Source organism: Mytilus edulis, chromosome 7 (genome assembly GCF_963676685.1).
Source record: "Mytilus edulis chromosome 7, xbMytEdul2.2, whole genome shotgun sequence".
In the NCBI taxonomy this organism is placed as follows: domain Eukaryota; kingdom Metazoa; phylum Mollusca; class Bivalvia; order Mytilida; family Mytilidae; genus Mytilus; species Mytilus edulis.
Window position 1 is genome coordinate 83,296,829 of NC_092350.1, and position 14,796 is coordinate 83,311,624.

General features: G+C 33.5%; 1 long non-coding RNA gene across 1 annotated transcript in view; it reads left to right on the forward strand.

Moving 5' to 3' along the window:
- Positions 1-7,542: 7,542 nt before the first annotated feature.
- LOC139482701 (uncharacterized) overlaps positions 7,543-14,796 on the forward strand; it is a 931,021-nt gene continuing 923,767 nt past the window's right edge. Inside the window, exons 1-2 of the long non-coding RNA XR_011654919.1 lie at positions 7,543-7,712; positions 11,238-12,813. This is a non-coding gene — a long non-coding RNA (uncharacterized lncRNA). The remainder of the gene's footprint in view (positions 7,713-11,237; positions 12,814-14,796) is intronic.

Consider the following 14,796-nt stretch of genomic DNA (forward strand, 5'->3'; position numbering starts at 1 on the left):
GATACCACACCTTCTTTTTTATGTAGTAAAAAATGTCAGGAAAACTAACCGTAATCAATTCCAATATATAAAATTATAATTCGTCTAAATAACACCCCAACAATTTTAGACCTGCAAATCGAATGCACATTTTTATTCTTTCCTGGCTGGGATTCGAACTGACATGCTAAAGAGATATCGTGCTACCAAATCGCCTTGCGCTAGACCACTCGAGCACTTACTAGGCTCGACAAAAATCAAGCTTTTGGTTGCCGAGTGTGGGCTTTGCTCATTATTGAAGGCCGATCGGTGACCTTAAGTTATTAATGTTTGTGTCATTTTGGTCTTTTGTAGATAGATGTCTCATTGGCAATGATACCACACCTTCTTTTTTATGTAGTAAAAAATGTCAGGAAAACTAACCGTAATCAATTCCAATATATACAATTATAATTCGTCTAAATAACACCCCAACAATTTTAGACCTGCAAAGCGAATGCACATTTTTATTCTTCCCTGGCTGGGATTCGAACTGACATGCTAAAGAGATATCGTGCTGCCAAATCGCCTTGCGCTAGACCACTCGAGCACTTAGGCTCGACAAAAATCAAGCTTTTGGTTGCCGAGTGTTACCTTTTCTCGTCTGTTTTTATCTAGCGTCGTAACAAAAAACATGAGCCCTCGTGAAATATGAATATTCTAATCTTTGTTGAACAAATCTTTATATCTACCCGAGGCACGGGATAATACATGTATAATATATACTAGGCATAAATATGGAATATAAAAAATCAGCTGAATTATCTATCGTAGAGGATCTTGAAAATTAATGTAGGATGCAGTCACATAAATAATTATATTATAAGCTACGTCTGACCCTATTATATATAGTATTGTTTCTATGACACATGTACAGGTCCGTTGGTTAGTGTAAGAATTTTTTAAACGATTTTATACAAAACTACAAAAAAAAAACATATCATATCTGATCGTTTGAGATGTCGAGGGAAAATATATTCTTTTTGATAACTCTATCGCATTGTTATTTCCATCTTTCACTATTTATCAAAATAGATGTTGTATATGCATTTATTGCAGTAGTCAAAGTATTCATGACGACAAACGCATCAAACACTGGTTTGATTAACTTGGAAGGTAGATAACTATTGAACCGGTTTACCCACTGTTAAAAAAATAGACTGATCTTCTTCTAACTAGTTAAATTTTAGTTTCTATTTCAAACAAGACGGCACACACATGTCGAGGTCAGGTGAACTCTGACGGACATCGGCGGAGGACTTTTTAGCGCATTGAAAGGAAATTTGAGAGAGAAAAATCGGACGTTTTAGCGCCAAAGTAGAACCCATTTTAACGTCCAGTTTTTAATCCATTTTAGAGAAAAATTATAGAATCTATGATGTCTTCAAAATACAGCACTAAAAGTCTAAAAAATTTAATCAAATGTTAAAAGTTCGTTCTAGCCTGGAATTTATATCCTAGAGAACGTACATAATAGGCTCCGGATAAACCCCATGTACAAAATTGTTGAATTGCATTAGGAACTGTTCTTTCTCTTTATCTTGTCTAGATTAATGTGTTGCATATTTGTCTATACTTCGTATTTTTATATATGCTATTCCTTGCAATTTGATAAAAGTATATTAAAAAAAGTAAATAGCTGGATGATAACTAAAAAGTTGTTCATTATAATGTCATGGAACGACTCAGATCCATTATTAATTCGCTTTGAATTACACTGAACTTCTCCCCAAAGCTTAGCGAGTATTATCTAACCAGGTAAGTAAGTTTTCGCTAAAATGGACTATCGAAAATACAGGTGAACGGATTAATCCCGCTCTAAAATGGGCTCTATTGTCTCCGTGTAGTTCAATTGTTTCGCTAATATGTCCTGCGCCCACACCCACCCGACGGACATATAGACATTGTAAGGAAACCATATACCAATTATAATTCTTCTTTTTCTCATGATACCGTAAATGACTAATTTACATGACAACTTTGTTAAGTAGTTGCTGAAACATGAAAAAATATGTCTAGGACAATGTATGGACACATGACAGATGACTTCGTAACATAATGTATCTGTTTACTAGATATGAAGCATCCATGTCTTCTTCCTGCTAAATTATATATGTTTCATAAAAATAGTTTACCCCATTACCACCACCGCCGCCGAACACCAATTCCTATATCTCGAAAACTGCGAGAGAACAAATAATTAAATTAGAGGTTTCACTTGTTTACATTGTTTTATATTTGTCGTATCGTGCTAGGTGTGCAGTATAGCTAAATGCTTATTTTTGAAGGCCGTTGGTATCACGAAAGTTGCTAACTGCTATACGCCATTTGTTCTCTGGAGGAGTGGTTTCATATCGGCATTCATATTTCATAATTTTATATCGTCATGTAAACGATGAATCAACTGGTCAATTCACCGATTGGATAGGTTTATTGTTGTTAAACATTTTATAGTGTATTTGTGTACATAAATAAGGAGCTTTATAAACAGGCAGACAATTGAAGCTTTGTTGTCCATACATTTTCACGTTCAGTCGTTTCAATTTCAAACAAACTTGTTCAATTTGCATTGATATTAAAATATATCATTAGTGTATAGTATGCTTTACACTTGAAAAATATCTCCCTTTTTCCACTAAGGTCGCATCAAAACCCGTTAACCCCGACATCAGGATTCTCGAAATAAAAAAATATTTCAAGTTAAAGAGCTGTGTGTATCACTGCCTGATTATTTCTGTATGAAGATAAAGCCAAAAGCTCAGTCACGTGTATTCTAAAATATAAAAATTGAATGTATGCAATTATAGACAACCGGACAGCCTTCAACAATAACCAAACCATACCATATGGTCGGTTATATTAGTCCCATGAAAGATGTAAAACAATTCAAAAGAAAAAAAATAACGGCCTCATTTGTAACAAAACATGACAGACATAAACCTGACTTATAGGAAATGCACATTAAGAATGTGCGAGATTGAAAAAATTACACATCCAACGGCCTTCAAAATTTATCGGACAGTAATTGAATAAATAACAGGTCATCGAAACTTAAACGGGACTACAGTAACGATCATGGTTATCAAGTTGTGAAATATGCATGTACATAGGAGAAAGGGGCTTAAGGAACATCAAAGGGAAACATGACAATTTAGTACGAAAAATTGTCTATTTTGTCGGTTAGTGTAGTGAAATATTCAAATCTAGAAAAAAGGACAGGTATTGCTGTCTGTATTGTATTTACTGTGCTCCTTGTCTTCTTAATTTATATCAGATACCACATTATTACTTTATTCGGTTATCCTCTGGTTGTTACATGTATTGCAATTTTTTCTCGGTTTATTTGTCATCGACATCGATCTCACATATTCTTTTATTCTTTTATTCTTAAATATACCAAAGTACCGTGTCCGTCAATTATGCAGTATACGGCTCAATTTGTTAAAAAGTCATGGTCACTGAGGAGGATGGACTCAACAACTGCATGATAGATACTTATATGTATATAATGTTTGGTTCTTTTGTTGTTATTTTTGTATGATGTATTGTGTTGATTTATATATATATATACGCCTTCAACCCAATTGGGGTATAAATGTGCATTTATTCAATAAACGTAAAATAAACACTCCCCTCCCCAGACGCTTATAGTAAAATAACTTATTTAGTAAATTTGTAGCTTGAATATCACATAATCCGAATAAAATAACTTGTTTAAGTGATCATGATTTCCTAATGTATTTTCTATATTGATAAGGACCTATCTTAACTAAAAATCTAAGACGGTAAAATCTTTCATGAACCAACAGATACATATATACTTGTATATATTTAGCAGACCAATAGCCAAAAAATAAGGGTCCAGGGATTCGTACGAATCCCAGGCTTTGAAAACGAATAAGCTCATTTCAAGTCGACGTTATGTTTGAACTGTGACCGTTAAATTTGAAAAGGAGTAGATCCAGGGAAGAACCTTTTTTGGCCCCAAAATGTAGCAGTTTTATAAAATTGATAATATGTAAACTTTTAGTTATTTATTGAACAGTAGTGTGCTTCTGCTACATAAATATGGGCTATTTTTTGAATATACAATGAACATATATCGGGTACTGCATGGCACCTGAAAGTTGTGCTAAATTACTCGGAATTCTTCACAATTCCTACATTTTAGTTAAATTTTAGACGGTTTTCGTGTAAAACGAAAGTGGCCGTATTCGTGTTCATCCATAATATTGAAATGGAAGTTGTATTTTATGACAATACATAACATATATAAAGGTTGAGGATGAACACGGATGCGGCCACTTTCATTTTTGCCAAAAACCATCCAAAAGTGACATTTTTCGGCATATTTGGTTGATTTTTCATATTTGAGCTTGAATCGGGTCGTTTTTAATGACTTAATCAGTTCAAATCTTTCACATAAACTAATTGATTCAAATGAAATAGACACTGAAGTGTTTAAAAAATGGTCAAAATCATTTGTCAGATGAACCTGAAATGTGAGGCCAAAATCGGCCCTTACCGGACCTACTCCTTTGTTGGAACAACGACTATTAACGAGTAATGTAACCCCCTTAGAAATTCCTGGCTACGAACTTTGTTAAATCAAAATGTGCGGATCTAATTCCATTATTATGGATAATTACCATTAAACACGTATAATTTGACAAGACATAAATATAGAACGAAGTGAAAATTATCAATAGATCAATAGTTGCAATTTATATAAATGACTGAAATCTTCATTTTTGTTATTCAACCTCTTTATACGACTGCAAAAATGTATTATTCTATCATGATCATGAATATCATGATTTGTTTCATCATATGTGAAATAACCCCTATAGTGACCGAATCCAACTTGCTTATAGAAATATGGTCACCATGAATTGTCTCGAGGATCTGGCCATAAAATCTGTGTCGAGGTCGGATCATGACTTTTGTTTAGATGCCGTTTTAAGTAATTTATATACATATAAAAAAGAAGATGTAGTGCGATAGCCATTGAGACAACTCTTCACAAGAGACCCAATGATACAGCAAATAAAACAAATATAGGTCACCGCACGGCCTTCAACAATGAAAAACGCCCATACCGCATAGTCAGCTAGAAATCACAAATGTAAAATAATTCAAACCAGAATATAGCCGGTTACTGTACAGTGTGAGGTTATAACCTACATTCGGTTGTAGCTTTAGACTCCCGTTGAAGTGAGTATAGTACGCACTTGTTTCTGTCAATATTGCCCCTTTATCAATTAAACAATTCATGGTTACAGTTAAAACCAACATCAAGTCTTTATTCTTGATCTTTACATACATTTTCAATATATTAAAACAAAAACGAATAGATAGCTGATCGTATTTTTTTGGATTCACGGGAGCTCGTTCGAAAACTGAAAGATTTGCATACGATTTCAAGAAGAATGTTTGTATACAGACTACAAAGTCAGACAGCGGTAAACATAGAAGATGAAAAGACAAAAGGTAGGTATGTATGTATACTTTTCTACATTGGTTAGAGGTATAGGGGGAGGGTTGAGATCTCACAAACATGTTTAACCCCGCCGCATTTTTGCGCCTGTCCCAAGTCAGGAGCCTCTGGCCTTTGTTAGTCTTGTATTATTTTAGTTTCTGGTGTACAATTTGGAAATTAGTATGGCGTTCATTATAACTGAACTAGTATATATTTGTTTAGGGGCCAGCAGAAGGACGCCTCCGGATGCGGGAATTTCTCGCTACATTGAAGACCTGTTGGTGACCTTCTGCTGTTGTCTTTTTATTTGGTCGGGTTGTTGTCTCTTTGACACATTCCCCATTTCCATTCTCAATTTATAGAGTATACTTAAAAACTCCAAAACATTTTTTTTTGTTTAAGGAACCGCTTTGATCTTCAACACGTCGGTTGTCTCGTAATTCTTTTCGTGTGCGTGCAATTTCACGCCTTAAAAAAGTCGTAAAGGGTGGGTGGGGTGGGGTGATTTATGATTTACATGCAGTACATCGAATTAATAAAAAATTATCAAATCATACCACATCTCTAGTCTAGTTCTACGGTCTACATCTCGAGTCCATTAAAGCATAAAGGGGAGGGACTTTTTTTTATGTTTTTCTTGGGGGGGGGGGGGGGTTATAATTTTACCTGTTTCTGATCTTATAAAAATATGCAGTTCATCGAATAAATAAAAACTAATTTAATCCTACCACATGTCTTTTTTTTTTATTTATCTAAAATTTGCCTAAATGATCTGTGTATTTTTCTTCCTTCCAAGTCACCGATCTTAAAGTTTGCTTGGTACTTCATGCATTACTTAAAAACATCATGGGTACAATTTCATCAAGAAAAACTTTAATCTTTTTGTATAAAAGAAGACAATGAAATGTTTTCCCTGATTCAGTTCCACAAACATGTATTTGCTTATTTTGTACACAACATTTTAAGTTGTAAATTTATATCGGTTTACATAAAAATTTAAACAGGTTTGTCTTAATGTAGAAGATAAATGTTTACGTCATAGAGACAAAATATAGTCCAACCGTCAAATGAAATATTCAGGAAATGACAAAAAAGTAACATAAACACGGGTTCAACGTAAATTCTGTGGTAATCTTCAGAAGAATTGTTGTTGTGAGTCAAATTTATATGAGAGTGAAAGTAATTCAGCCAGAAACCCAACAGCACAAAACCAAAAAAGTCATCGCAAGCGATGTTGATATGGATACGATTTTCAACAAACAACACAAGGAACAGAGTCCCAATAAGGACAATACACAAGCGCAAGTTTAATTCACTAAAAGTGAAAAGAAAGTTGTGAATATGTTTATTGTATCTGCCACTCAGTTTTTTCGCAGATGATAGCTCAATTTCGTTATATATATAAATGTCCTAAATTTGACATTTTCTGAACAAATTCTGAAGCGACATTTATGTGTTTGTCCTATCCAAGGAAACGAACGACCTGAGATGCTTTGATATTTTTTTTGGGGGGGAAAGGAGGGGAGAGAGTGGTGGTATTGAAATGCTGTGAATTTTTACTTAAAAATCTGCACAATAAGCCAGCTTAGAAACTGGAATCCTCTTCAAAACCGTGCTATTTAAATTATGAGATTACGTTCTGTCTATAAATCTCAAGAGTTTCAAAGTATAAATGGGAAAATTGTATTTAGTTAAATAACAATAAAACCAACGATTTTATCACATAATTTGATATAACTTATCATAAGACATAGTTTTATTAATATTGCTTAAGATACATTAACATCACAAATAACTTAGTATAGATTAGTAATAACTCAGTCTGAATCTCCGTTCATTTTTATTTTACAATATTTAAAGCTGAATCAGAAATTTTTAAGTGACCTTGTTATTATCTTAACTTGGATCTTGTAGAGTTGCTCTTGACCTCATTAAGGTTTAGTCATTCATCGAAATTCCGTAACACCTATCCCAATGTTCGCAACTGTAATAAATCATAGGTTGAGGTGCAAAGGTTAAGGTTATCAAATGTAACCTATTTGTAAACAAGATTCCGCGCTTAAAAATTTGACAGGAAGACGTTCAGTTAAAAATTAAATACAGACATAGATCTTCATTTGGCAGTTTCCTTTTCTACACAAAATGAGCAAAGTTAGATGTGTATTCGTCGTTGGGGACATACCACACCTGTCCTTGCACTAGTTCTCTGAAATAGGTAAGAATTCAACAATCCTAATTTTATATCTCAAAACTTGTTTTAAGGACACTGAGTTTCTTTAATTTCTGAGACGTTAGACACATGTAGACTTAAAGGCGTGATCTAGCACGCACACGAAAAGAGTTTATACGAGACAACCGACGTGTTGGAGATCAAAGAGGTTCTTTAAAAAAAACACCTATACAGACCATTTGTCACATATTATATTTCAGGACCCGTATTTGGTTACAAAATATAATTAAACTCTTCATATGAACACAAAAAGTATAGGATATTTCATTTTGAAAAATCTCTGTTGCCATGTGATTACGCTGTTTGAAAAGCGCGCTTTATTTATAAACCAGATGATACACTCAAACCAGTAATGAGATTTTAAAATACAAGGCAAGACAATTAAAGAAATCTCTCAAAAACTGAAAAAGGAATTTTGAATATCAAATCAATACTCGACGGACAAATTTAGGGAATGAAATCTGAACTTTTGAAAATGATATTATACGTATGTATCGAATACAGTAAATTATAAGCCTTTCACGGATACTGTGGTTATACTGTAATGAGATGCGCAGACAGATTTATGATGATATAATCAAAGATAAAACTTTGACGGAGGAAGGACAAAATCTAGGACGTTTTCCCAAAATTGACAAAGATCTTTATCGGACAGGATAGTCGCTGCAACGAAAAAAATTAATTGTTTCCTTTTTCACAGTTGCTAATCAGCAAGAATATGTGATCATTATTAGTAATAAAAACAACTCCTCATCAGATATCCTATAAATAGTACGGGAAAGTCCAAGTCAGTGAACTTATATCATAAACTCTGGGTTACATTTTGTCTCTGCAGGTCTTTCAGACAATAAATTCAAATAAAAAAATAACTCTAGTCTTTTCTAGCCCCAAAAAAGTTTTCACAGCGAACGGTAAAATACTGCTTTTGGGACAAGCGGCGTATCTAAGGTGGTGGAACCCTCTTTTTGACGATGAATGCGTCTGAATAGGTAAACATAAGGCTCCCCCTATCCTGGGTTTGAACCCGGGCCCTTTTAAAAATGGCTGGACCCAAATTATATCAAAATTACAGAAAGGACCTGCCAAGCTATATGTAAAAATATGGACAATTCTTTAATAAAAATGGGGGGGGGGGGGGGGGGGGGTCTTTTTTGCTTAGGTTGATTAGGTACTTTCATACTTGGTGTTAACTGGTATTTAGAAAATATGTGTGTTGTTAACTGTTATTCAAATTATCAAATAACAATTAAGGAATTTTTATCAATGCTCGATCTCCTTGGTTTTTTTTTTCGATCGATATAAAGTATTTTGCCCTATATTGACCCCATTTTCATAGGTAAAAATCATTAATCAATTATATAAGTCGTACTGGGATGTCTTCCGGCAACACTGACATCTTAATCCAGCCTTCTATTTCGTCAGCGTTAGCTTATACTGGATCTATGGTTAAACAGTGGCCCAGGATCACAGGCTATAGCAATCAGTGAGCCAGGACCCGAGGCTACGACAAATCATACAATCTAATAGGGTAGCGAATTCAGTTTCTGCAGAGGTTAACCGCTTGTCGAGGTTTAAATTTTCGCACCTTCTATGCAGGATCGAAAGTCAAACATATATTGTTTGCAATTAAGTGACAATTTTGATTTTTTACATTTTATCATTGTCAATAAAAAATTTGTTATTTCATTATTTTAATAAATATTTGAATGATTGAAAGTTGTGACCTCAGTTTACATGGTTTACAACAATTTAACATTTATTGTTGCAATTTTCATTAATCATGTTGATGCAAATTCATTTCCGGAATTTTCGATTCTTTAATATGAAATAAATATATAGAAAGTTGTCCTTATGTTATATGTTAACCGGACTTTAACCAAATGCCTTTGATTTATGTTAACAAAAAACCTGGGATATGCACCCTACTGTCTAAACATGAACCAATTGTGAACTTGTGATACATGTTTTGAAAATTTGCAAGTAAAGAGTCTAGTTCTACGGTCTACATCTCGGGTCCATTAAAGCATAAAAGGGGGGACACTTTTTTATGTTTTTCTTTGGGGGGAGATAATTTATAATTTTACCTGTTTCTGATCTTATAAAAATATGCAGTATATTGAATCAATAAAAACTTATTTAATCATACCACATCTGTTTTTTTTTATTTATCTAAAATATGCCTAAATGATCTGTGTATTTTTCTTCCTTCCAAGTCATCGATCTTAAAGTTAGCTTGGTACTTCACGCATTACTAAATAAACAGCTGCGCTATGAGCTCATGATACGCCCGTCGTTTTATGCCATTATCATAATTCTAATATGACGTCCTTATAACGCTTTGTAAACAAAGCCGTGTTCCAATGAGCATAAAAAATATGTTTGACACATGCGCACGAACTTACTGTGTATATTAACGTTATTCCCATCGTTATCCTTTAAATTGTACACATTTAAGCAGCAAGTATAAACTTTTATTGTGTATTTTTATAAAACAACATATATTTACCCTGCCCATAGTTTTTAAACTTATCTAATATGAAATGTAATGCACAGACTCCTCGGGGAGGAAACGGGAAAAAGCCAAACATTTTTACGGTATTTTCGTACGTTTCGACCTATAAAAACACTGTATTTATCCTATTAGAATAGAAATAATTCCTTCATGTCATACTCTATGCTCATTTTAACATGGGTAGGCATTATATTTGACCACATTTACACCTCGCTATCGCTCAGTATAAAATATCGACAAATGGAATGCCTACCCATGTTAAAATGAGCATAGAGCATGACACGAAGGAATCATTTCTTAAATAGTTTCTGAGATACAGCGTGACATGTGAAAACACACCTTTTCTTAACATACTTTTTTAATACAAAAAACTCAATAACTCATAATTAAAGTTTTGAAGCATCACCAAAAAGAATACAGAACTTAAGATTAATATAACTAAGAAGTGGGCAAAGTTTTAAACAATAATCATAAATTGTTTTTTTTAGATACGGCGCTACATGTGAACCCCCTCCCCCCCTTAAAAAACAAACTCAATATCTCTAAATTAATATTTTGAATCAAAACCAAAAAGTATACAGATCTTTGGATTAATAGAATGTAGACCGAAAATTTATCAATTATTTCCCTTTAATTTCTCCAAAAAAAACAACAAAAAAACGTATGAAGTTCTTAGATTGGTCATATTCAGGTGCAATTTTTTATGTAAGTATTTGTTCCTTCTTCAGTGAAAATAAAAGAAGAATATTGTGGTTCATCTCTAACTCTAAGCCAAATGTCAATTTTATTTGATGTAAACATGGTAAAGTGTGTCACCTTAAAACAACCTATCCAAATTCTAATAATTATTTTTAAAGCTTAATTTTACTTGAATTTAATAAATGAACATGATAAAGGTATAGATATTCATATGTAAAGATAACTAGTATCTTTATAGTCGTTTATTGTAAAATATATGCACAAATAACATCAAATTTAAAGATAAAATTTCTTTGTAGGTAGAAGAAGCTTTATCAGCAATGGACAACTTAGAGTCATCAAAGGCATCAGGATTATAATTTAGCACGCCAGACGCTCGTTTCGTCTACATAAGACTCATCAGTGAATCTCATACGAAAACATTCATAAAGCCAACCAAGCACAAAGTTAATGAGCATTGAGGATCCGAAATTCCAAACAGTTGTGCCAAATACGGCCAAGGCAACCTAGAAGTTAAGATTGACAATTAATTGAGAATAAAATGATATAGAGAGCAAGATAAATAAGAGAAGAAAATATTTAATCATAGTTACAGTTTTTTTTATAAATAGTAGCCTCACTAATCATAACGAAAAAGACAGTTTATCACAAGCATTGCTACCAATCGATCTTGACCCAGTCGTGGCTATATATTTCTGTTTTGCTATCAACGCTACTGATATTGGGATTGTCTATATAACACTGTTTCTAAAAAGAATATGTTGCTGATTATGATAGAAGTACACCTCCTATTAGTAGTAACATCAGAAGATTACCTTACTACGCTTAAAGAAGTTTTCAAGGAATAATAAACAGTCAATAGGAATATAGACCAACTGTTTTGATGTCTGAAAACTACAAGATCACTTATTAAACACCTATGGTGTGGATACAAACAGGGAAAATACCATAATGTATAAGACAGAACGATAATAGTATGTGACTGAATTCAGTCATAGACTTAGATTTAAAATGTGTTTGTATATATTGTATAGATATTTCTACTGCACAAACCATGTACTTTATAATGTCAATGAATAGTGGTGCCAGTGACTGAATTCAGTCAAGATTTTCGTTATTGTTAACATTGATATGTATATTTAGAATCAACTTGGAATTTTTTTCTATAATACTATAATCTAGTTTTGAAAAAAGGAAGATGATTCCTGATGTTTAATTGTAAATTGACTGAATTCAGTCAACAGTTTTCTTATGCACTTCTGTAAAAACTGTATATACCCCTCAGAGCATTTACTTGTTGTGTAGGATATTGCACACACCCAACTGCTACCAATCTCTAATTTTTAATGTATTATCAATTGAATATTCAAATAAATTAAGATGAAAGTAGTAGTGCAAGACTGACTGAATTCAGTCATGACTATGGTGTCACATATGCAGTTTTTATTCATACAGATAACTGGGACAAACAGATTTTCATTAAAAAAATAGTCACAATTTAACAGTTTGAATAAAACGTACATTCTCATTTATTTTGTTTTTGAACATGCTAAATAAAAGCTTCAGATTACACAAATGGAAGCAAGTACCCATTGTGCCTAATATATTTTTCCAAACAGAGAGCGAAATCCTCAGACTAACAAAATAGTATATGCACATTTGCAATCGTGTACTTCTAAGAAAATAGCTGAAAATACGTAAGGACACGATTTGCATCAACATGTGTCAATTTTTTCTAAGATATGGGGAGAAACCTCAGTTATCTAAATTTTAAGGAGGTGTTATTAAGCAGATTCTTGCATACCCTCCATATTTGACAAATCAGAATATTGACAAGTTGAAACAGAATGTGTTCCTCGAAAAACCATGATCCTAGCCGGACACTATACCTACCGTGAGGAGAGGTACTAACTAGGATTAATGGAATGGATAAAAACAATTGTATTATTGTCTGTCATAGTTATGATAGTGAAATTGAAAAAATGTTATGGACCATGCCCTGTATACTTAACATAATGAATAAAAAAGCTTCACTTATTTTCCATGATACTGAATATGAGACGATCATTAATTTTCATTTTTTGAAAAATGTGCGGGTGGGGAAAAGTTGGATAAGAGTTGTATGAGTTGCAATTGGTTTAAATAGATATTAAATTCAGTTATTTCTCATCTGCTCATGAGTATATCGGTCTGACTGTTTATTTCCTTTTGTTTGAACATGTTGAGAATTTGATATAGTTTATTTCTTCACGTTGGCCACACTGAGGCGGACTCCTTTTTCTGGCACCTTTGGATGAACGCCCAATGGAGCGTGCCCTTTGACCTCCGGGGTTAGCTGCGGACAATGCACTAGCACTGTCTTTATGTGTACCAGCCCTAACAAAAAACGCATGCTGTTCCGGTAATCGCTTGATAAACTGAGAGAGAATTCCATGGTCCTTCTTTTCCCAAAATCTGAGGCTTCTCAACTATCTGTCCATAAAAATCTTCCAAAATTTGACCCTACTTAACTTATTTTTTGAAAATTTTCGCTCTCCCGAACAAGGTCGGACTTAATATATAATTTGCCGTATTCAACATACAGATATATAACAAATGGTTACTGAAGGCAGTGGCTATTGTCCAGCTCCGGCAAAATAGTCTCCTTGTGGTAATTCGCCGGCTCCGTATATTATAATATTACTAATTTGCCGAAACTATAGAAAAAAACATTGCTATTGAAATCATTGACGTTCTTTTGGTGTATATATATTTAATAGGAATGTCAATTTTAATTTGCATGTCGTTTTTGCTTATGTATAATAATTTTTTATAAAGACACACTTTTTGATATTCTTATTCAAAGTGTATGTTTCTATAACATGTAAATGAAGCTCCAATTGTACATGTAGTTCTAGCATCAAATGTTTCCATCGAACGGACAGACAACTAACAATTTACCCCCTTTTCTCCAAATACATAGAATATTACAATAACGAAATAGGGTCTAACAAAAGGGGGTAAAGTTGAGCTGTCTTTCTCAATTGTGGACAGATAGAACACTGGTATTAAACTATCACATTGATACCTTAAGAATGAAAAAGGGGGCATTGACTACCGAAGAGGGACCAGCCCCACTTATGTCTCAGTGATTTCCTTAATCATAATATCAGAAACAATTTTTCCCAAAAAGGCGAGGCCGTGCTACCCACCCTTTTTCCCATTTCATAAATTTGACTCTGGTGAACGAAATCGGACATCAATGGTAGAAATCTCATTTATAACCATCAAATGAAGGCAAATCACATGTTTTATGACAATCACATTTATATATTGGTACATTGTATACGAGCAGGTTAATTTGTTGAACACTGTTTGGTAAACTCTTACTATATGTCTTTTTATTTTGTTTTTTGTGTTAATGGGTTGCTGTCTCATCTAAGTTTAAAACGCTTTTTCGAGTGTTTTCTCAAGACCATGCTCGCAAATGCTCTCCCTTGACACCATTTACGAGTATGGTCTTCAATAAACGATGATAGTCCGTCGGAAGGGGACGATAAATCATGGCTGACCCGTGTTAAGAGAGAGTCATTTCTCTTGCACGTAAAAGACACCCTTGAAGTTTTCGAAAAAGAGTAGGCTATTGCCGCTACAAGACAGCACTCCCACCCGCAAAGTGGAAAGGGATTAATATAAGTTGCAAAACTTGTTTCCCAATCCACTATAAAATAAATATGTTTAAACTAAATGCTTTATGCAGATGCGGATTTTAAAAAGAAATTGTCAGGCCCTAAGCTAGGCAACAACTGGAGTGCAACATGTAAAAAAAAACTATTCATTAACCGTAAATCAGCTCTCTGCTTGTTCAAAGAACAAATT